We start from the raw sequence: 22,467 nt of genomic DNA, 5'->3' as shown, positions 1-22,467 counted from the left end.
ATGTGTTATGTCAATAAGTTATTATTATTGTTAATTTTTAATTAATATTAATATTTTGTTATTTTGCAATTTCTTTACTTTTTTATTTATTTATTTTTTTCTTTTCGTAATAACATATTCAAATTATGATATAAAATGCAATATTTTTCTTTATTTATAAATAAATTCTTTCGAATATGAGAAGAATCAATCAAGAATGAAATGAAAACAAGTTCGATTAATGCTTTATTGCTTTCTCTTGTTTCTGGTACGAGCAGATTAAGGTCAGTTTACGTAAGACGAGTATTCACTGATTATTTTTCTGATTTTATTTACAAATTAAATCACAATTTTTAAATTTTATTTATGTTATGAAAATTAATCGGATTAATTATACATCGATGGATCTTAAGAAACTTTAAAATTTTAAATCGAGCCAAAATTTACACAAGTGAAAATTTAATTTTTAAGTAAGAATTTAATGAAAAGAAATTTGTGAATTTCTTATCATTTTTTGAAAATTATATTATATAGTATAGAAAAGTAAAATATATTTTTTTAAGATAAAATTTATAATAATTTTTAATGCTTAAAACATGCATATGTATCGTATTTGTAATATCTTTTTCTTTATATTTAAGTTATTGCATAGCATTTTGTCATCATCCAATAGGATACGACTTTAGCTAGTGAATTCTGGAATCGTCATTTCTTATTGGATTATAAATATAATAATATAATCTAAAATATCAATTTACGTTCGAATTCTTAATATCGATTATACATAACATTTGCAACAACTTTTACCATACATTGGTAAAAAAAGAGATTCCTAGTGAATCCTAGTGAAATAACAAAAAACCCTGATACACGATCGATTACGTCAAACGATGATCGAGTATAACTCGTGATCCAAAAAACGAGTGGAGTGGAAAAATCGAATCGAGGGAATAAAAATGTAACACCATCGCGACACATGTTTTCAACGGTCATCATTCGTCGAAACTTTAATGATTTCCAATTAAAATCCGTGACACGGGATTCGGAGGAACTGGTCGAAACTCGGAGGAGGAGAAGATTAGGTTATGTTACGTAATCTCGTTTAAACGTGTCACGGACAGAGATGAAGCAGAAGATGAAATTCATTCGTCGCACAGGTTGAGGTGAACTTTGCCCATCGGGAAACCTGTTCCTAGTTTTAAACTTTCTTGTTTAGTCATTGAATGCCATAGAAACCATATGGTGGTTTTATGCGTTTGGAAGAATTTCACTGCACGCTTTATGTCTGTTAATTTTCTTTTTTCTTTTCTTTTCTTTTTTTTCTGATTCTTCCCCGTTCGAAATTTTCGATTTTCGATTCGAAAACGATGAGAAAACTCTTTTTCTCTCGTGTTTCTGTTCGTGCATCGTATAAAGCTTGAAATTTTTCGTGTCGTTCAACTTTTGGACTCGAGTGTGAACAAGTTGTGTAATTTATAGGTTAGAACAACATCGACGATTTAAAAGGGGATATAGAAGAATATAGATTCGTAAGTTGTTTATATTATAATTGTTATATGTTCCTTTTCATTTCGAGTTAACTTTTAAAAATTTTCAGTTTTTTGAATCATGAAATATATGAAAAGTTATTACAGTTTTCGTTGATAGAACATTTTATAAAACATAATAAATTTCCAAATTGTGAATTTTAATCAATTAATTTAATACCATCGTCTATTTAATTCTCTTCGAACGACTATTTTTATCGAATTTAGAAGGAATTTGTTCCGTTGTTAAAAAAAGAATTATATTTGTTACATTGAGACAAGGAAATTTGCAAGGCTGGAATTTAACCTTCGTGGTTAATCAAACTTTCTTCTTCTTTTCCTTCGTTTTAACTGTTGAAGATAATATCTTCTTTCATCATCTTTTCATCTTTATCTATCATTTTCGACAGATCCCATTATTTTTCTCCTTTCACCTCAAAAAATCTCTCACGTAATTCAATATTAACTACGTGGCAAGCTTCGAATCTATCTTTTATCAATTAATTCAGCCAATTTTTTTTTTTCACCGAATTTTATAACGTCCTCCATAAATTGTTTTTTTTATTCATTTTTAACTGTGATTTCGCCTCGACATTCGATTAATGTAACGTTTCTCATCTCACCCTGTACTTTGGATCTATTCGTTTAATTTTTAATCGATAATTCTGTGATGTTATATAATGTAAATTAAAAAGAATGGATATTTTTTCCTTTTTTTTTCTTCTTTTTCCTATAATTTGTCTTTGCCAATTGAATTAATAATTGTTTCTCGTGCTTTGAGGAAAAGAAGATAATTTTCCTTCTTTTTTATGATGTCATGGAAAATATTTTGATAGAAAACTATGGTGGTTAAACAATCATAGGGGACAAAAATTTAAGGAGTTTTGTTAAAACTATTCTGATTCTAAATGGATGGTCAATTAATTAAACATCCATGAGGAATAAGTTAATAGCAAAATAGTTAATCGATGATTATTCGATAATTAATTAATGGTGAAACAAAGTCGAGTTAATCAACAATAAATTGAAGTAAAATATTTTTATGAAAGAAAATTTTAATACCAAAAGATAAATAAATCAAATATTTAATAAATTTGAACGAGAAATAAAAAATAAGAATATCGAACTATTCAACGCCATCTTTTTTGTTTGTCCAAGAGTAAAACGATTTATCATTCTCGTTCATGTTTCTTCGTTTAAAAACTAATTAAAAATTTAATATTGAAAATATTGCGATTGTGTATAAATATATTTCGAAATATATTTCAATTAAATTAGAACGACTTATAAGTCACCAGTTTATTATTAAAAAAAAAGCTTCGATTCGTGTCAAATTTGCAAGCTAATGAAAAAATCTTTTTTTTTTTTTACATAATTCTTACGTCGCAAATTCCAATTTTCGAAATTAGACGTTGAAACAGTTTCGAGTAGAGAAAGAAAAAAAGTAAAAAATGTTTATTTTAAATTTTTCATTTCGAAATCTAACGATATTAGAATTAGAATCGAATAATATTTCAATTGTAATATTATTTTTGTCACAATTTATCATTTTGTCGTCCTTTTTTCTCTTATTTATAAATTTTATTTATATTCAATTTATTCACAATTATTTTCGATAATTCGAAAATTAATTCATCGATTAATTATATAATATTCGGAGCAGATGATGGAAACACGACCGTTTCGCTCCGTGTTTGGAAAGCGACTCGGTAAAGTCGAAACAAATTCGGATATTAATTAATGTCAGATCGATGTTATTCCTTCTCGTGTCGTCGTTCACACCGATCGTGTATTATATTCGCACGGTCAACGATATTATAACATTATTATTCTTACGTATTATTTTATTTAAATGTAATTTTTTTAATTTTGTTGTTATTATTATTTTTTTTCTTTTTTTCTTGCATAATTCTCATCTTGCAAATTTCGAATTGAGAGACTTTGATAAGAGATTTTGAATAAAAAAAAAAAAGGAAGCCTTGATAATTTCGAAATTTAATAAATTTCTTTTTTTTTTCGAAACGAGATTTATCTTCGTGAAATGCAAAAATGCACGTTGCAAAATTACGAACGGATACATTAAGTATACAAGTGTTTCGTTAAAAAAATCCATTTTTTAATTTAATAAATTAAGAAGAAATAATTGCACGGAAAAATGAATTTATTCGAAGTAGAATTATTTATCGCGTAAAATAAATTGTCGAAATGTAAAGCGTTTGAAAAAAATAAGAGAAACGATTTGATATTAAAATTTATGATATAAATAAAAACCAGTTTTTTTCTTTTCTTTTCACTTTACCAGAATGATAAAACTATTTAGACGATTTTTGAAAAACCGCTCACGTATTAGAATATATATATATATATATATATATATATTTATAAATTCTCGAAGTTTTCGTGAGCTACCACAAATCATAAACATGTCTACCAATGTTTTTTTTTCTTTTTACAATACTTTCTTGTATTGCAGTTATTCAAATACAATTCTTTTATTAAATTATCAAATAATTTTCAACAGAAATTGTTGAGAATAAGATTAATAATTGAATTCGAAAGAGATAATTCTTTTTCAGAATATTTCCATTAAGTAAGTATTAATGTTAACTTAATTTATTAAACAAAATGAGAAAATAAATCTCGCAGAAATGTTATTAATAATTGATAAAAATTCTCGAAAGATATTTCCTATATTTATATAAGTTGAGAACCACTGTCGAATAAAGAAGTCGGAAACGGGTTCGTTTTTTCTAATATATATTTCTTTGAAAAAAATTTTTTATTTTTCTCCTGTTACCGGAACATATTCGAATATTATTCGTGATATGAATACGCGTCTTAGTTTTGTGTTTTCTTTGTAGATTTTTTTTTTTTTTTTTCTTCCTTCAAAACCAGTGGTCGATCACTACTCGCAACGACACTGTGACTTGAACTTACTGTATAAACGAGTTGATTACTTAACCGAAAGTTGCTTATCGTTACCTGTTTAAAAATATACAATGAAGTTGTATATAATTTGTTTCAGCAAAGATTTACTTTAAATGATATTCATGATAATTAAGCTTGTGAAAAATATACATTGTATTTACATGCATAATATCTTCTTTTATTTTACGTATACGCTTTTTAAAAAATTAAATTTTTACAATTTTCGGGGACGAATTATAAATTTTATTAAAAAAAAAAAATATTAATTATCTTGATTCATTTTATCAAGCGTTTCATTATATGAGATTAAATAGAAAATAATAAAATAAAAAAGAAGAGAAGGACAAAGAATAATCTTATTATAATTTCATCTCAAGTTTTATTAAATTTTTATTGTTATTTATAACTATGAATAAAAATAATTAACGATTATTTATAAAGAATTTATCTCTATAACTCAATCAATTTATCTTCAATCTCAATCTTCAATTCGAATGTGTACGTGTAATTTAAAATTATCAGATTTCACAAAGATTACGATCATATTATATATGTTGACGTGTTCTTTCAAAAATTGCGCGTCATTCACGAGGAATCCTTGCTCTTGTTATTTCCCTGTCTTTTCCTCTGATATATTATATTACAAGTTCAAAAGTTCAAATCGTTTGTCATTAATTCGTTATTATAATTTAACTTTTTATCGATTATGATATCACAATCGCACGATACAATCGAAAGAAAAACGATATAAATAGGATAATATGATAATTATAACGATTGAAAAATTCTGAAAAACAAAAATTAGACGAGATTCCGTGTATTTTACGCTCTGCGTAATCGTCGCGTCGATAAAACAGAGTTGTTTTGATATCGATTATCGCCGATTGTTCCACGAATCTTTTTTTCTTATTTAATAATTGTTTCTTTGTCGTTAATTCGTTATTATAATTTAACTTTTTGTCGACACGATTATGATATTACAATCGTCGTGAAAGAAAAACGAATGGATAGGATAATATATAATAATTATAACGATTGAAAAATTCAGAAAAACAAAAATTAAATTCCGTGTATTTTACGCTCTGCGTAATCGTCGCGTCGATAAAACAGAGTTGTTTTGATTGATCGATTATCGCCGATTGTTCCACGAATCTTTTTTTCTTATTTAATAATTGTTTATATGTTAAGCAATTTCTTTTTATTTATATATATATAAATTACTTAAATAATCATTAATCGTATCGATGATCTTTCATCCCGGCTTGTTGTAACGAGCCTGTTTTACGGAAGATTCCATCCACAATGAGTAAATGATACTAAACTTTCAATCGATCGTGGCAGCAAATAAATAATCCTTTGTTTTGTAATTTTCAATTCAATATAAGCGAGGAGAGATGCTCGAACGGTCGGATGAGACGAAGTTGAATTTTTACAATTTTAACAATTGAAGAAAGCAGGCACGTGTGCCTCCTCTTTCACACCGACAATACTTTATCCCATAAATAATCGTGTCCGTGCATAATAAAGATATTTTCTTATTATAGTATTTATAATTTTTATAGTCGTATATGAAATAACTAAACGTAACGATGAAAAATTTTTATCCACTTTATGTTATTGATTAATTGATTAATTAGTATATTGCGTAAGATATTCATGTGTTAATATTAATTATACACATTAATCGTGCGTGTATTTATTTATTATATAATGTAATAATATATTTACGTATTGGTCAAATATATACATACATGCATGTATATATATAGGTTAGGTTATAATGCATTTTATTATATAATACGATATCACGTTATTACAATTAACAGAGTTAAATTCTATCGTAGTGTAAAATTAATGATACGCAAGTAGATTGTTATATTTACGTGACAAATATTACATTACTTATTATGACAAATAGAATAGTATAGCTTTTGCATATATATATGTATATACTTTTAGAATCGAAACTGAGAAGTCTCTAAAAAATTTCGGTCACGACTTAAAGTCTCGTAAATTTTACAATCCGGTGACTTTCTGACATTTTAGTTACACATCGTGAATATCTTTTGTGGGATTGCAGTTAGATTTCCACATTTCACAAAATATGCAATTTATTTGTTTGTTTTAATTTATATAATTTATATATTTTTGTTATTCATTTGTTCAATTGCTCATTGTTTAATTAAGTTGGTTCCTTTTTTCTTTTTTTTGAAATTCCGGTTTTTAAAATTTCCGCCAACAGTGTTCGGATCAACGTTGTGAATTTTATTTTTAAAGTTTTTAGGTATGTTGTATTACGAAACGATGACTTTACAATCGACTTTATAATCGGATTGGAAACATTGAATTATTATTTTTATTGTATGATCATCCATGTATAATTTCTGTGGACAAAGATCAATCTTTTGATTTGAATATTAATTCTTTCCTTTTTATAAATTCTTTAAGAATTTATATTCAATTATATAAAAATTTAGATTTTAATAAAATTAAATGTATAACAATTTATTGAAATAACTTAAACTAATAGATTTTTATTTTCTGGATTTGCACCAATATGATTTTCAGCCTTGCAAATATATTATAAGAGAAAAAAAGATTATATTATTATATAGACAATTCTCAATTCTTCAAATATATTATTAAAAAGAAATAATAAAAAAAAGAATGGAAAAGAAAAACAAGTTGAACATTTTGGGATCGTTTCTTCTGGAACATTTTATATTAATAATCTATATAATTAATCACATATTAATAACAAATTAATAATTCTCTATCCTTCGAATGAATCGTGAAAAGGAAAAAATAATAGCGAAACAAACTTTTGTTATTTCATATTATCAATTATCAATGTCAATAACGTGTTACACAAATTGTTCGTTTTAAGATTGCTTTTTCTACGATATTCTATATTAATTCTATATTATTCGCGATAATTTGAAAAATAACTTTAGAATTGGAAAAAAAAACAAACCAAGTAATATAAATAAATGATACAAATTGCGTACTTTTCGATCACTAATATTAATTGGATTCACGCAGAGGCATCGTATTTACAGTAGCTGTGGTCACCGATTGCAAAATTGAAGGGAGAGTCGCAAAGGAGCTACAAAACTCTTGCTAAACACAGCCTCGCAGCCCCCTCTACACAATCTATTCGCGATCTCCCTAACGAACTGAATGAAAACGCGACGACACATAATTGCAACATCCATAGTTAGCGGATTGCACGCGTGACCGTTTGGCCCCGTGATCCTTTTCGAAAAGATCCTCTTGGTTAAATCTAGGCATGGACATGCATCGCGATTTATGTCTTAAATGTTTACCCGGCCAACGATGTATAAGTGTCCTTATTATGCAGTATTACTTTAAAAGGAAACCTAACCTGAAAATTGAATGAAAGCTTGTGGTATATGTGCGATTTGATCAAGCGGAGATGGAGATAGAATTGTTTTATTGATGGAAAATTTCCTCGAGGAAGTGAAATTAACTCTTAAAGTATATATGTTTATATATTTTATTTAAGAATTTTTTCACATTAGAAGATAAATTCTTAATTAGATTTAAATTTAATAAAACTTACATGAAACTGAAAGAATGAATAATGATAATGAAAATTGAATAAGACATTTTAATTTATAATTTTTATGACATTCAGTATTAAGTCTTAATAATCATTTATCTAGTAGAATAGTTTTTCACAGATTTTATAAAAAGATTTAAAATTTTCTCTTATTGTTTATCTTTATCATTTAAAATTTTTTTTATTATTTTTCTCTAATTAACGTGTAAGAATCTTTGATATATGATATATGTATATAACTATATGTAGATCTCTCGCTGTATATTGATTGAAAATCATTGCTCTGGAATATTTATATCTCCAAGATTATCTTATAATAAATCAAAAATATATACATATTTATTTTTTTAATTCTAAAAAAAATTTGCTATGTTTGATTTAATATGATTTTTTTTTGTCAAATGTTGAACAACTAATCAATGAAATTTTAAGAAATAAAACATTTTTTTTACTTTTTATTTTGTACAAATTATTCTATTCTATTATCCTGCATAATTAGTAGATAAATATTGTTGTGACGCATCAATATATAAAACTATGATTTTTGATAACTTCACTTTAAAAGAAAATATCCAGAATACAATGAAAGAGTACACTAATTGAAATCTAAATTTTTTTAAATCAATTTTACTTAAAATTTCTATTAAAAAAAATATTAAATTCGAATACAATAAAAGTTCATTTTGTTTTGTATTCTATAATTTATCGTCGATTTTAAATGTGCATTTTGCTATTATTTAACGTCATAAAAAATGTTACAAGCGTTTGTATTCTCGAAAAATTTTTCTTTCAAATTGAAGTTTTGCAATATATTCGTAAGATATACATATAATGAGAAAAGTAGACAATTACAAAATAGATTGTGATAATAAATAAGAGAACAAGAGCGTATGATGACAGATGTATTGTAATTTGTGTCACGGTCACAGCTTTCGTTCTTCGAAAGATCGAAATATCCCCTATTCGAGGATTACGCAATCTTATGGACCTTATGGTGGCCGTTCGTATATTATACGATCTTTAATTGTCCTTGATTCTTGAAAGTTTTCATTTATACGGGATTTAAATCTATATACTCATGGAACATCTAAGGAAATACAATTCTTCGAACTAAAAGAAACGCAAAAATTGAGATTTATTTATTGAGTCATATCCAATTGAAATTTACGTTTAGATGAATAGCTCTATCTCTGTCTCGCCGCTACCTCATTATACCTCTGTCTCGCTCTATCTAACGCAAACTTCAATCGTTCGTAATTTAACAAATAAGCTTCAATCGTTATTTTTGCGTATCAACTTTTGCATTTGTTTTCTTCTCTACAATCAACTGTCCAAAAATGATCGAATGAAGAAATTTAAAAAATTTTAGAAATGGGATATAAGCAAAATTTTTATTAACAGAAATGTAAGAAATAATTTTCGTTTTATAAATATAGAATCTTTTCATTAAATAATTAAGATATGGCGAAAAAAAGTTAATTATGTTTCCATTCAATGACTTGTAATAATTATATTCATCTTTATTGTTTTGTGATAAGTAAATACTGTATAATAAAGTTGAACTTATGATTCTCAACAAAGGAAGATTACAACCATTTAATTCATAGCCTCGTGTTTCTGAGTAGCAAATTTATTATATATTCAGAGTAATTTTTTTAGAGAAATAGAAAAAATAAAATTACAATAATTGCATTATTGTTGCATCACTTTATAATTGTTTATATTTTATTGTATAATTTATTAATCTGAGTAGAAGTACTTCAAAATGTTCCAATTTTAAAATGTCAAGTCTTATAAATAAAATAAAATTATATAAATATCTTAAACAATGACAAAAAAACATAATTAAAATTTAGTTAAACTTTTAAATAAAAATATCAAAAGTTATTAAACTTACCGAATAATAGTAATAATAATTTTGTTACAATGCATTTTTTTCAAAATCATCAAATTCAAATGAAATTACATAATTTTCCATTCGATTGCCACTGGAAATTGTTGCAAATTAACTTCAGCTAAATCAACGTCAATCGTGCGTCTTCCTTTTTTGCGAAACTAAACTTGTCTATCGTCATTGTATCCAGTGTTTTTTTAAATTTGTTGAGACTTCCTTTTGTATAATAGCTAAATAACCTACGACCTTTTCTCCTCATAATAGCGACTAAAAAAACATGACGAAGCAAAATCATATTATTATTTGAAGGAAATGTGTCAAAAACTGTGATTCCTAAAAATTAGTGGATGTAATTATAATTAAGTAAACAAAACAAGTTGGAAAATTATATTAAAAATTGTACAATTTTAATTGCGAGCAAAAATATTTCTTTACTTTTATAAGTTTGTTATATATATAACATTTTGCAAAATCTCTTTTTAGAATTATACATTATCTTTATCTCTTACGTAACATGAGCGTTAAATTATAAATTATATAAAAAAAAATTATATCCAAAAAAAAAGGTAACTTTCATCAAAATCAAATTTTACATTAAAGTTCAAATAGACCCCACTTCTTACTTAAACTTTCTTCCTACTCTTATGTGGATAGAAAGTATGTAGTATCGTGTGATCGAATCGGCCCTCTCAGTCTATTAGAAACGTTGGATCGCGTGTGGTCGAGGATCTGTGCTTCTTGCTTTTCAACCGATCCGATTTTTTGTTTTTTAATCTTAATTTCGAAATCGGTGGTGAAAAATTCGTTCATCGTTTTTCGAGGCTTAATATTGTATAATATTAATCCGAAAAAAGAAATTTATCGTTATATTTTTCATTAATTGATTTGTAAATAAACGTAAATAATACGATTGATTATGGTGTTTTACGTATGAGTTGTCGGTATTATCTTCTGTGACTTCAATTCAGTTTTTGGTAAGAAAAATTGAAAATACTTTTTTTTGTGAATAGTTTTGGAGGATTAGATTAATGATTTTTTTTTTTAATGAAACCATTATGATTGTAAGAAATACCGGTTAAGAACCACTGATTTTAGATCTTGAAGTATTCTACGAATCTTATGAATTTTTATTATTTTTTTTTTTTTAGTAATTTTAGAATAAATTTCTTTACTCGTATCTTGATATCCACGTTTATTCTATATAAGATAATAAATATGCAAATGCTTTAAATCGAGATAATAATATATGGTTACTTTCTCAGTGATCAATTTCTCTATAAAATGGCTTATTATCTAATTTATAAAAAGAGAAAGGAAAAAGGAAAGTTATACATTCGATTAAAAAAAATAGTTCTATATACTTATCTACATATTACATATAAAAGAACTACAAAAGACTACAAAAGAAAATTGATAAATAATATTTTTTAATTTTTACAAAATTAAAATAATTATAACTTGAATTTTGTAAATCAAGTTTTTCACTTAAAGTTTTTTAAACTTTGAAATATTAATTAATTAGATGACAAGGAAAAATAATAAAAATACTTTACTTTTTTATCAATTATATATATATATACATATATAATTGAAGGATATCAAATCAATAAGTAATTCATATTCCTTGAAAATGATTTTCATAATTTAAGAATCTATTTATTTGAATATTTAGTTAATTAATGAAATTACTTTGAAAAAGATTTTTAAACTTTTGAGCCATGCTCAAAGAATATACACAGGATGGATTTCAGAACTCTTTGGTGTATAGAGTTCATAAGAGTTCATCTAGTAAGTCAAAAAACGTGTACCAACATTATATTTCTAAGACGGAAATAACCTTGAAAGGTTGTCCGATTCTATTCTGTTTGCTTCTCACTGTGATTCTTAACCGGCTTTTCTTCCTATCACGATTCCAACTTGACACAATTACCCGCAATCTTGCCGACATACGTTTCATTGCTACCTGTAATTTCTTAGATATTATATTAGCTGTTTATATTACATATGGCAAGCTGTATTGCCAGTGAGAATTTTATAATGAAGCAATAGTATTATTTATCGTCGTCTCGTGCTACTTATCTTAAAATATTAAAATTATTTTACGTTATATTCGTTTGTAAAATATTTTGACATCTTTTTCATTCATTGTTTCTGATCAGTATTTCTCAATCTTTTCATCATTTTAAAAATAGTTTTTAGATTTTTGCCATGCAATAATACTCTCTAAGATGAAAATTTTCATTTGCTTTGCTTATTGTTTCTTTAAGAAACAAAATAATATTTATATTATCAACATTCCAGTTTAATTATTTTTTATTGATTGACTTATTAAAATTATTTATAAATATAATATAGTATATAAAAAAATATTAAATATATTAATTATATATTTTGTCGAAATCAATACAATACAATATTGCTTTAAATATACATTGAACTTTAAACTTTTCAACTTGATCCTATAATCAAAAAAAATAAAAAAAAAATTTATTTCTCGCATATTCTCGTTATTTTCAAAAATTAACCATCAAATTTACCATCATTTCTCATTTATACAGGGATATTAATATATCTTTTTGCCAAATTTCAATTGCTTATAATTTAATAAGTGAGCAATCGATATTTTTGTATACTTTTGCTACTTCGTTTTCGCTTTTGGGATCGTTCCTCCTCGAATACATCAACGTTCTACGCACTTTTCCCCCAATTTCCAATCTCAACCTAACCTAACAAAGTGAGATTGTATCACTGTTTCCTGGAATATTCGTGCAACGTTGAAAAATAAATTTCTTTCAGGAATTATAATCCAGTTACGCGTCACACGTTGCAATTTCACTTCAACTTTTACGCGCTACATAACCAGAGACATATTTACCAACCAGTTCCGGGGCTGTCTCTCTGATCTTACGTTTTTGTAGTAGCACGAATTCGCTAAAGAATTTCCGCGTCTCGAATCGGAAAGACGCAATTGTTTTCTCTTGTTATCAGATTTGAAACGATTTAAACAATTTTATTACAAGGGATTAAATATAATTAATTAATTGGTTCCACGAAAACCAATGAATTATTAAATAACTTGTTTCAAGTTTGAAAATGTTACGTAATGTCGATATACGACGAGGAGTGGGGTTTTAGTTAAGAAATTAATTAATTAAATTCGATTCAAATATTGTGAAAGTTATAATATAAATTATAGAGAAATGATTTAGAATATAATAAAATTCATATTTAATCAAATTAAATAATACAAAAATTTAAAATACAAATTATTTTAATTATATATTATTTTAACAAAGTCTATTGTTCATTGATTCACTTTTAATAACGAATGAACTGGACTGGTGATAATATGTTGCTATTTTTATAATTTCGTTCGAAATTAATAAAATTGGATGAAAAATTTTTCGAAGATTTGCATTGGTGAGAAAAAGAAAAAAGGGAAGCTCCGTCGGTAATAAATTCATCAAGGTCGAGCAAATCGTGTAGACGCTATGAAAATTACATAATTGCGAAAGTGCAAGAGCATGTTGAAAAGAGGTCAATGCTCTCTTGTTGGTCTCTTGACTCGTTTAATCTTTGTTTATTTTATTCTTTCTTTCACTGGAAGATAATTGTTGAAATGAAGTGATATATTTTTTTTTTTTTTGATGAACACATACTATGGAAATATTAACAATAATTTAATATAGCATATTAAATTAAGAAATTAAATTATAGAAAAATATTTCGAAATATCTGTACACATATAATTTTAAAATGATATTTAAAAATTAGTAAAAATTGCAAAAATAATAAAAATTGTTTAAAAATTGAATCTATGTTAAAATATATATATATGCATGTATATATGTATACGTAATTTAAATATTACTCGTGATCAAGAGTGTATTATGATCAAGAGTCTGGATGCACTCGTGTCAAATTGAAAACTTTCCCTTCCAAGTTTCACACTTGTAATCACAATTTCAACTTCGATAATCGCGTGCAACTTTCAAATCTATGACAGTTACAAAGTTCATTTACTTTTATTTGAACCAGAGTTTAGAAAGTGCTAGTTCAGATCTTGACCTTATCGACGTGAAATCTATCGGTAATGATATTCAAGTATATCTCGTTTTATTCTTTTCAACATCATTCTTCTCATGATTCTGAAATTTTCAAGAATATGAATATATAACGAACGAATGATGCGAACGAGGAAGCCATTTTTTTTTTTTAAGCAACTATTTATCATGGATTTTTTCTCTTATTTTAATTTCAATGAATTTTTTTTTTAATCGTTCGACAAGAAAGATATGGACAGATAATTTTTGTAATTTTGAAAAATAACAAAATCGAAGCCTGTAAATTGCGAGTTTTTTTATGGAATTTTTTTGAATAATTAATTAAACGATTTTATCACGAGAGCAATATCTGTTCTCGAAAAATATATTCTCTTAATTATTATTGAAAAAAAACAATGAAATACAACGAATTCGATCGACATTTATAACAAATAAATTATTGCTAATAATGCAATTTATCGTTGATAAATTTATTAATCGTCATCGCAAGAAAAGAGGAAACTTTTTTTTTTTAGGTTATGTAAGACTCAATCTTGTATTCAGCAGTCCCCTTTCTTAACTATATTGGTTAAATTATCGTGTTCTTTCTTCAATTATTTTTTTTACGACTGGAACAAAACCAGTTGTTAAAAAAAAAATGTTACATTGAATTGTCACAATGTGTTAATGTATTCGTGGAAATATATGGAACTAAAAAAAAACAAAAGAAAAAATTGCAATTTTGCATGTTGTGTCGTTATTGCACCAGAATGAGGTTATGTGAATATAAATACTTATACATATATATCTATATATATATATATATATATATATATATATATATATATATATATATATATATAAGGTATTGAAACAACACCAATTCTAGATTTGGACCAATTCTAGATATGGAAACTAATATAAAGAATTTGATATACAAAAATGTCATAACCAATTCAATTTGTGCATTATATTATGTATATATTTCACGTATATGTAACTATGTGTTATTCTTTCTTCATCGAGGTAAATTGTCGAGGCAACTTATTGAAATAATTTTATTTGTAATTTCAACTATTAAATTTTGCACATCATTGACTTTATAACCTTTAAAAAGCATTGTGTCTCTCTTGAAATGGAAATACAAGCAAGATGGAAAACATTTAACAGCTTTGCGTTATGGTTTCACATTTCACACTTTCCAATGTATGCAAACTATTACATGGATGACAATGTGATTATGTTTGGAAATTATGCGAATTGTTGGCATAAGCATTCCTTCTTTTACGAGGTAGAATCTATATAGAATGACTCACGAAATTGTTCGAATATTTTTATTCATTTCTTTATAATAATTTTTTTATTTTTAATAAAATTCAATACTTAAAATTTCAGTACAATTTAAACAATTCGAATGGTACAAGATAGAGTAAAATTTTAAATTACAAAATATATTCAAAATGAGAAAAGATAATAAATAAATTTTCATTAAAATCAGAATTTTTTTATTTAAATTGTTTTATAACAAATTTTCTTCTGTTCTTTTTCAAATTTTATTATTCTGAAATTGTTTTTATTTCTTTTTTATTTTCGATTAGAAATTTTATGTAGATTCCATCATTTCCACATTAATTAAGTTACGTTTTCGTTAATTGATCGAAAAACTTAAATTAAACGAGAAATTTCACTTCTGTATTATTTAATGATCAGTTTCGAGAAAAACCTGACAACAGCAGGAACAGAAGTAATGATTTCTGTTCCTTAGAGACTTTATTTAACGTAATTTATTCGTGGAATTTTTATGCTACCTAATATATATTTTCTTAAATATTTCATTTATTTCAAGAATTTTAATTCTTAATTTTTAACTTCATACAGTTAATTGATTGAATAATTTATTATCTATTTTATCTATCTATATATTTCAGAAATAATTTTTCGTTATCAAAATTTTTTGTTGACAAAATTTGTAAACAAATATTCAAAAGTTTATAATCGCAATATTAAAAAAAAGTAATTTTAATGATTAATATTAATAAATCTATGTTGACAAAAATTTGGCAAGTTTTAAAGAAGAATATTTTAAAGAAAAGCTTGTTATATCGATTCTAATTCCGAAATAGACATACAATTATTTTCTCCTCACGTAATCAACTTGTACTTCGTCAGATTCAACTTCGATGTAAAAGTTGCGTAAAATTCTTTGTAATAAATTAATCATTCCGGATACTTCAAACCAATATACCCTATTTACTTCCTACTTTCTCTGTATCGGATATTTCCATTTCATTAAACGTGATTAATACGCTTGCGTAATCAAAATTCGCGCGCAAAACAGCCGCCATGTTGCCTTGTCCTTATCTCATTGCCAATAGCACAGAATGTTCGCCGCGCGCCCTTGCGTGATCATCTTTTTCTATGGTATATATTTACTCGTGCATAGAGGAAAGAAAGAAAGAAAAGAAAAGAAAAAAAAGAAAAAAAAATAGTTGACGCGAAGAAAGCGTAGCGGATGTATCATTTGAGAAATAATACGTCGCATGATCGATTGAAACAGTGGTTCTCAACCTGTGAGGAAGTTTAATCTTTTAATAATTTTGATAATTTTTTCAGGGATCAAGGAATATATATATATATACTGAGGTTTTGTAGATGCCTTTGAATATTAAATTTTGTCCTTCCTTTTTTGATAAAAAAAAATATACAGGATTGTTTGTTCTATAATGAAATATGTTTGAAGAAATGGATATTATGAAAAGAATGTTAAAGAATATAATTGTTTTCTTTCTTAACTGATATATTATATACATTATTATATTTGAATTACTATATGAATTATTAATTATTTGAGTTAATTGAGTTATTTATATATGCATATACCTTTCGTTTAGAAGAATATAAGAATAAACGACAAGAAAAGTATCTAAATAATTTGAGTTTGAAATATGTACGAACGAATAGGTTAATTCGTTTAATTTTAAGTTAAAAGAGTTAAAAGGCAAAAAAAAAAAAAAAAAACTGTTCGATTTATAAACGAGAAATCTCATTTGTTTCGTTGTAATGCGAAATGGACGAATAAAAGGTCAAATAGAGATCACGATTATTATGCATCGTTCGATTGAATAGAATGCTTATTAACATTGATTTATCTCGAGAATATAAATCTTTGGTGACAAATGTTTACGACAGAGAAAAATCGAGGAGGAAAATCTCAGGAAAATTTTACAGGACGATTCAACATATACAAAGTGTGTTCAATTATTTATTACAGTTTTAAAAATTGTAAGATTAAAATAAATTTTATCAATTTTTATCGGATGAATAATATAAATTTTTTTCATTTACAGATCTTTAAAGTACAGACTGTGATAGTTTTTTAATTTTATTTATTTTATTTTTATTATTCTTTGTTATAATTTTTAAAAAAATTTTTATACATAACGAAATTGACACATTTATATATTCATCTATGGAAAAATTAAAATACTAATTTTAATCCTTCATTCTACATCATTTCTCCATACGATAAATAATTTATTCGAAATGATCACATTTTGTATACATATCTGTAAAAAAGCATATGTATATATATATATACGCATTTTCTTTTTTATTGTTTTGTAAATATGTATATAAAAGTTGTTCAATTCATCCATTCGTAATGATGAAACCCATCAAAACTCTTACACACATTCTGTATTTTAGCTTTAGATTTCTATATTTGCATTGCTATCTACAAACATTTTATAACAATTTTATTACCTCTATTCTCCTGTCTTCCTAGATTACTTGCAATACAATATGAATTGACCAAATCCTTAATTCGATTAAAAATTCTTATATATATATATATATATATATATATATATATATATATATATAAAAGAAACGCATTCTTTAATTTTTCAATCCAAAAATAATTATTATTACACTAATAACATTGCAAAGAGCATCATGTAATGTAAAACGTTTAATTCAATTCTGTTTCTCCAAGAAGAAGATCTATAATCATAAAATATGATGCACTTTTTAATGTGTTTTCGATATATCTCCAACTAAAACTCCAATACTCTAAGAGAATATAATCTTTTAAACAATTTGATTTGATGCGAGCGAAACTTTACGTTCAACGTCTCGTTTAAATCAAGTATCCGATTTTTCCTCCGCATTCACTTTCCAAAGCGCGTTGCCGCAATACAACCGTATTCGTATACGCGAAAGGAACTTGCGAAACATGAACGAAGATGAGTCGTCGTTCGAAATAGTCGAAGCGGGAAATCGAGGAATTTAGATCTCGCGTGAGATCTAAATTCTTGAAAAAAAAAAAAAAATGTTTCACGTCGATCGTTTCGAAATTTTCTCAAAGATTTTATTTTCGAAGTTGGTAAGAAAAATCGCGAGGTAAACCGCGCCCATTTCCATCTCGCGTTCTTTTGGCTTGGCGACCGCAAATTTTCGAACCGTAACTCGAACGATTCGGAACGAGAGAGAGATATAGGATTAAAAGAACATCGAGTTGAAGGTTTTTGTCCGTTATCATGGAAGGAAACGAGGTTTGAATAATCCAAAAATTTTGTACAGATTAATTGTGAAAATTGTATCGAGAAAAATCGAAGAAAGAGAAATTAAAAAAGAAATGAAAGAATATTCTGGAATATTTTGCAAATTTAAAATTTCACTTCTTCTTTAGAGTCACGTTCGAGAAAGCATCGAAACTTTAATTCAAATCGTACGATTCAAAGACAAGAAATGAATTTGAGGTTAGGTTAGGGAAAATAATAAGAAAATTATGTCTAAAACTCGTGTCCCTCTTTTTTCAATAATCTTCACGATATATTATTATAAAACATTTTTCCCTTAAGAAATTTTTTTTTTTTACAACAAAATAACGAGTGTTTTTATTTGTACAATTTCATTGTAAAAATTAAAAGTGCGACGAATAAAAAAAGTTCAAAAATTCAATTATTCAATTTCCCTTGCATTCTAATAATCACAATCACATTACTGGCTGCAACAGTATCGAAATGTGTCTTTTATTACGTTTCTGTGACAAACGTCAAATGAAAACGAACGTGGCAATCGCCATACTTTTTTTCAGCTTCGAATCTGCGTGACCACGTGACCACGTGTCTCTGAACAACTCACGTATTAACAGTGCGTACATCGAGTACAGAATTGGTTAGGTTAGGTTAAACTACAGAATTGGTTATTGTTAACAGATATGGTTGATTTGTTGAAATGCTTATATTAAACGATCTAAGAAAGCGAATATTGGATAGAAATTGACCACTTTCTTCGAATGATAACACGATACGCAGGTCTAAAAGAAACTAGATATAAAATTGATCTCTTTCTTTTTTTCATAATCATAATCTTCTATAACTTATAATCACGTCACTTTAAACGTTTTTGGAGGAGTTGATTCTGGAGCACGAAAAGTTGTCTTTGTTAAACAATTTAAGTTTTCATTCAGATAAAACAATAAAATCACTGATAAATACAAATATTATATGATTTTAAATAATTTGGCATATATCTGTTTTTAAACGGTAAGATATTTAATCTTCTCTTGACTCGTGTAAAAATATAATATTCGATAATATTCAATCTGCTTTTCACGAGATATTCGCATCGTTCTTTACACGCAGGAAAACATCGTTTTGCGGTTAAAGGGACAGCGCACAAATGAAACGAGAATTTATTGATTCTTCTGACTCGAAATGTCATTCAACTTATTTACGTTTAAAACGTAATAAAAGATGAAGAGGGACTAGAATCGAATAAATCCATCCGTGCCTCTCGCTATATACTTAACCAATGGAAAAGATAAATTTGGTACAAAGTGCGCGATGTTGGCAATTTCAAACGGAGAAATCAAGTTGCGCAAAGCGCTTTTTGTTTATACAAGGAGCAAAAGTGAGGAGAAATTTTTTCATTTAGAGAATTTTGAAAGATGTCCTTGTGCCAGCCAATGTTTGTACATTAAATCTATCTTGTGCACGTAAAATTATTATTAATTAGATTATTAACGATAACGTTTCTTGTACATAAATTTCATTAAGATAAAATTGATTTCTCTTTTCTTCTTCTATGTTAAATATAAACGTTCGATTGACAAAAATCAATAAATTCCGTATAAATTTCTTAAATTTTGATATTTCAATCGAAAGATATTTTCCAAAGAGGAAACGTAAGAAAAAAAACTTTTTCTCATGATTATTATTATCATAATTCTGATTAATCGAAAAATAAAAATCTCTCTGTAAAGAAATTTAAATCGAATTAAAATTGATCTGCCAAGCGTTTTTATCGTTTATATAAATATACAAGTGGCTTATCAGATCGTCACGTTCCTATTTTTTATGAGTCATTCATATTACATATTAACGTATACATCACTGCAAATTCTAGAGAGAAAAAGAAAAAGAGGAAGAAGAAAAATCGACACGATTAAGACCGATCGTTTTATACGAGAGAGGCAAAATAAACAACCTTTCATTACGGAGAAGCAATGCAAAGCATATGCCAAGTTTATGATGCTCGGTCATCGGACTCGATTCTTTCGAGGAATTTTCGTTCTATTATAATCGTGCTATATCTTATGCGTTTCCAAGATATACAAATTTTTATGTGAATGAATAAAAAGTCGTGCACATTAATATAATGATATTACAAAAGGATGCACAAAGATTATTCTAGTTCGTTAAGCGTGTGATTAATTCACTTGATATTGATACGTTCATGGAACTACTTTTGAAGGATTCAGTTCAATTCAGAGATTGAAATAAGCGGAAAAATTTTTCGATACACAAAGATTAAGAGATTGGATTTTGGATAAAGGTGGACGTAATACTTTTTTTTTTTTTTTTTTTAAAATATCTGAAACATAACAGAAGAAATTAAAATATTTCAATCAATCAAACCGCTCAAGCGTAGAATTAATTAACTCACTTTCTCCGAACGTAGATGATGTAAAATTTCTCATGGTCTAATAAATTCTTACACTAATAATCAGTGAACTTCATTAAAACATTTCCTCCTTAATTGTCGAGGTTCAATTCAAGTTATATATATTTTATGCATGAGTACAAAAGTCCAGTTACAAAAACGTGATACACTTTGTGATTATTCTCGTAATGCTGGACACGTTTTTTTTTTTTTTTTTGAGTTTGAAGAATCCTTCTTTCCAAGAAATAAGATAAAAATTTTCCTCATTTTCCATGGTAATAAATTATCGCTTATTTTATCATTATTTTGTTGACACACTGTGTACATCATAAAATATTTCCTTCACGTCGTGCAATCGTTTGATTCTATAAGACAGACATAATAGAGACGGATATAAAAATATTGGTATTGGCAAAGGTGTCGCCATTCACCTTTCCATGGTTAGATCATACACAGGCTAGGTAAAAATGGAAACAGTTTTAAGCTTTGAAAGGGGGATGCAGATCACTTGTGCCTAAAGTGTCCTTGCCTGAACTGTCATTATATTATGCCACAGCAATTGATGGAGAGTGATCTATTTCAGTTGGTTTCGAGAAGAAAAGTTTATTTGTAATTTTATGAGCAATTGTAATATTTGACAGGTTTGCCCAATGGATACATTTATGTTAGTGCAGGCTAATAGGCTAATAGGAATGAATGGTTGAACAAAGTGGAGTAGAAAGAGGTATATCTCACTTTTCTTCTTAATTTAGATAGCCAATATTTGACCTCCTTTTTTTTCTATTTATTTCTTCACCAATTTGTTTGAAAGCTGTTATGATAAAAAGAAAATTGCCTAGATTGATATTAACTTTGCAATAATTTACTTTTATATATATATGAAAGTTTTTTTAATGGAGTGTTCATTTTTGTTATTGCAAAATTGTCACAGATATAAATCGTCATTTCATATTGTCAAAATAAAATGAATGATGTATTATTATGTGCATACATCAACTGTAGATTGAAATTTACTATAACGCCAATATAGGATTAAAAAAAAAAAGAAAAGAAAAAACGAATTTGACACGCAAATGAAAAAAATGACACAAATTTTTTACCATATGTGTTACATTGTGCAAACTGGCTAAACATTATCATTAAGAACTGCGAAATCGAGCGTTCTGTTTTCTCCTTCATTTTTCTGCTATGCATCAAATCGTGCATGAAATCGAGACTACTTTTCATATATATATATATATTACAATCATAACAAGTATTTGCATATCGTTATACTTGTTATAACATTTACATGCTAATTAATTAAATTCACGTATATTGAATAATATACTTTAATAATTGAATTTGTTATTGGAACAATATGCAAGAAATAATATATTCTTTTGTATTTTTGTGCCTTTATATATATTCTTTATATATATATAAAGAATGTTGATTTACTACAAAAATAGAGAAGTGGATAAACAAATTAATCAATGTAAAAAAAATTCAATTTGTGAAAGTGATATTAAATATAAATATAGGATGTTGATATTACTACCAAATTAATAATAATAATCTGAATAA

At 26.4% G+C, this 22,467-nt stretch overlaps 1 protein-coding gene and 1 long non-coding RNA gene across 6 annotated transcripts in view; one reads left to right on the top strand and one right to left on the bottom strand.

The window, feature by feature from the left end:
• Nucleotides 1-22,467, top strand: part of LOC551938 (elongation of very long chain fatty acids protein AAEL008004) — a 52,494-nt gene that overhangs the window by 27,248 nt on the left and 2,779 nt on the right. Inside the window, exon 1 of one of the 5 annotated variants that reach the window (XM_006557784.3) lies at nt 1,336-1,508. The exons of 3 other annotated variants lie outside the window; for them this stretch is intronic. The gene's annotated coding sequence lies outside the window, so the exon portion shown is untranslated. Of the gene's footprint in view, nt 1-1,335; nt 1,509-10,599; nt 10,885-22,467 lie in introns of those variants that run through there. One more of the 5 variants, XM_006557782.3, reaches the window with a different exon arrangement.
• LOC107965697 lies at nt 20,827-22,221 on the bottom strand. The gene is made up of 2 exons (XR_001705960.2): nt 21,333-22,221; nt 20,827-21,266 (listed from the first exon to the last, which is right to left on the bottom strand). It is a non-coding gene; the product is annotated as an uncharacterized LOC107965697 (long non-coding RNA).

Source organism: Apis mellifera, linkage group LG16, assembly GCF_003254395.2.
Source record: "Apis mellifera strain DH4 linkage group LG16, Amel_HAv3.1, whole genome shotgun sequence".
NCBI lineage: Eukaryota > Metazoa > Arthropoda > Insecta > Hymenoptera > Apidae > Apis > Apis mellifera.
The sequence above is the reverse complement of the archived record's forward strand: the minus strand, read 5'-3'. Positions and strand labels throughout refer to the sequence as shown.